This window comes from Schistocerca serialis, chromosome 3, assembly GCF_023864345.2.
Source record: "Schistocerca serialis cubense isolate TAMUIC-IGC-003099 chromosome 3, iqSchSeri2.2, whole genome shotgun sequence".
Taxonomy (NCBI): Eukaryota; Metazoa; Arthropoda; class Insecta; order Orthoptera; family Acrididae; genus Schistocerca; species Schistocerca serialis.
Window position 1 is genome coordinate 936,400,527 of NC_064640.1, and position 3,081 is coordinate 936,403,607.

Here is a 3,081-nt window from a genome sequence, read left to right on the forward strand (position 1 = left end):
GTGCCAGAGCCATACACCGAACATGATGGCCTTCCCTCTCGGCTTCGCAAAGTTTCAATGCGGAGCCCAGTCTTCTTGTGAGCTGTCATTCTCGTGACCGCCGCTGCCTTCAGTCATGTACAGTGGCTCCCTTCCTGTCAAGTTGTAAGGTGTCAGGCAAATCCAACATCTTCCATGAAAACCCTGACATGATAGCAAATCCGGCAGTATGTCACACAGCTCCGAATAAATCCTGATATTAAATTAACCAAAGTAATACGATCAACGAGTGAGCAAATGGAATACCACAGACTAACACAAGAACGCTAAATGCATGTCCTACCTTCCCACCGTGAAACAGACGCAGTTCCGAGGGGAGAAACGAGAACAGAAGCCGAGAGCAGAGCCGTGTAGCCTAGAAGGCCCTACGATAAGGGACGGACACCCACATCGCTGGCCGATCGCCAAGAGCAGCCCCCAGCCCATGTTAAAAGATAGAGCCCTCCAGAAGAACAGTATAGATCTTACGATTACACTAAAAGGGCCACACCAGCTGTAAGTTTTAGCGTGAGACTATACTCGTCTCTGTTACGTAGCATACATTAAAAACATTGCCCCACCACGAAAAGTATAACGTTTCTCATTGGATAGACAGAATTTTTGTAGGCGGAGCTTAAGGTTAACAATGAGAACCTGTTTGGTCGGTTGAAAACACAGCCAGATATCTTTTTCTTAGACCCACTTTAGTAAATTGTACTAAAGAGAAGTTAGGGAGAGTTGCTTCCGATATGGCGAGGTGTGTGGAGCTGCGCAGCCCGCCGCCCGCCGCCCGCCGCCCGCCGCCCCCTGACGCTGACTAACCACCGACAAGGTAATGAACGCACGCGATGCCGTATAAGAGCGCATAAGGCTTCACTCAGAACTGCAGAAGTCTCATCTGTTACATCCCTTTTTTACGTAATACTAGTGCCGATCGTCAATTAAAGCTCATGGTATTCACATTTGCTACTTGAAGTTAAAATCTGAAACACGATGATTTTTCTGTGATATAATTATTGAGAAGCCACATCAGCCACTGTAATTTACGACAAGTTAAATAAGTAATTAAAGATAACTGAGGGTCACTGTGGACCATTTTTGATAGTTTTCTCTTTTATGAAACTTAATTTAAATCTAGATTATAGATGTGATATGGCATAGGTCATCCTTCGATCCATTGTAGAACTTGGAAACCCATTCAGGGAATATTCGTTCACATTTTTGTTGAACGCAGTTGGTTTTTATCATCATGTATTAAAATATTTCCTTTTATCAATAGTGCAATTTATTAACAATGTTTTGTGAGTAGAATAAAAATTCCAATGGTAAACTTAACGGCTTTTTTGACGTTATTTTACCAGCTAACTAAAAATAGGAAAGCCTTGAACCCCTTCCACTAAATTTAGTTAGTATTAAGATTCTTTTACAGGGAGTGCAGTGGAGCTGACTTTGAAATCATTAAGTATTTGATTATATCATCGCTAGTCTCACTGAACTCTTCATGTCATGTGTGGTCTGTCGTCTCCTTACCAGCAACAGGTCCCAGGTTCAAACTAGTCAGTTCCCCAAAAAACCCGCTCATTGAGCCGTTGCGCGAAAGTGGTGGGGAGACACAACTTAGAACAAACAGACACCACGCAGAAAGTTAGAAAGTATTTCTACAACATCGCTGAAGCAAAATTCAGCTTCTTGTAGACCTATTACACGACCTCGGTCAACGCATTGATGTGCTGATAATGGCATCTTTTTCGCCGTAAAGGCATTTTTGACTAACATTAACTCACCATGTCCATTCTCAAATGTAAGTAACGCTCGCGACCGTTACAGTACGTATTTAAAGCAAACCCGATTAACATCGTCATAGCGGCGCTACTAGTGCCACCCTTAGGCGACTTGCTCGAAATTTGAATGGACATCATCTTTCAGACACAGAAACACGTATTCCAACTTTCGTTTATGCCGCACAACTCCTTCTTGGTTTTGCGATTTTTTCCGTCAGTGTATTTAAGCTCCTGACGCAATGCAGTCAAAAGAGAGCCATATATGTCACATATACTGATACTAGCAAACTTAATAATCAGGGAAAAGCGTGTGCTTGGGAACAGAGATGTCGAGTAATCGAATCGCGGGCACACAACGGTTTTTTCAGTCTTAGTTTTAACCTAGCCTTCACCTTACAACGATGTGAGGAGTCGCCAGTAATAACACGTGATTCAGATACAACATTAAACTGCAGGCCCCATTTCCCCAGTTGGATAATTGGCATAGGTTAGGGACACGCAAGTCGTTGAAGTGGCTTCCAATAGAAAGACTTACACCAGGTCGTTCAGCCACACTAAATTATTTTTATTACCTATACACATAACTGGCCAACGGCCTTGCCGCAGTGGTAACACCGGTTCCCGTCAGATCTCCGAAGTTAGGCGCTGTCGGGCTGGGTTAGCACTTGGATGGGTGACCATCCGGTCTGCCGAGAGCTGTTGGCAAGAGGGGTGCATTCAGCCCTTGTGCGGCAAACTGAGGAGCTACTTGATTGAGAAGTAGCGGTTCCGGTCTCGTAATCTGACGTACGGCTGGGAGGGCGGTGTGCTGACCACATGCCCCTCCATATCCGCATCCAGTGACGCCTATTGGTTGACAATGACACGGCGGCCGGTCGATACCGTTGGGCCTTCATGGACTGTTCGGGAGTAGCATTTTTAGTTTTTTTTATACACATAATTGAGTTTGTACGGGACCCTCAGAGCGCGAGTCCTGCTCCTACATGTCCAGCTTTCTCTATGCTTTTTAGCAGCAGTTTTCCCACAATAACGCGAGTTTTAAAAATGGATAATTGCTTATACGAATCTCAAGACACAGAGACAAGTAAAGGCGCCACGACGGCTCTGGCATGAACTGACCATTCCATCAAGGCCTATAAATGTTCGACTGGGGTCATGTCGGGCGATCTGGGTGGCAAAATCATTCTCTCGAATTGCCTAGAATGTTCTTCAAACCTATCGCGAATAATTGTGGCTTGGTGACATAGCACATTGTCATCCATAAAAAGTTCCATCGTTTTTT

At 44.5% G+C, this 3,081-nt stretch overlaps 1 pseudogene; it reads left to right on the forward strand.

The window, feature by feature from the left end:
- The first annotated feature begins 2,386 nt into the window (after positions 1 to 2,386).
- Positions 2,387 to 2,504, forward strand: LOC126472022 (5S ribosomal RNA; annotated as a pseudogene).
- The last annotated feature ends 577 nt before the right edge of the window (positions 2,505 to 3,081 follow it).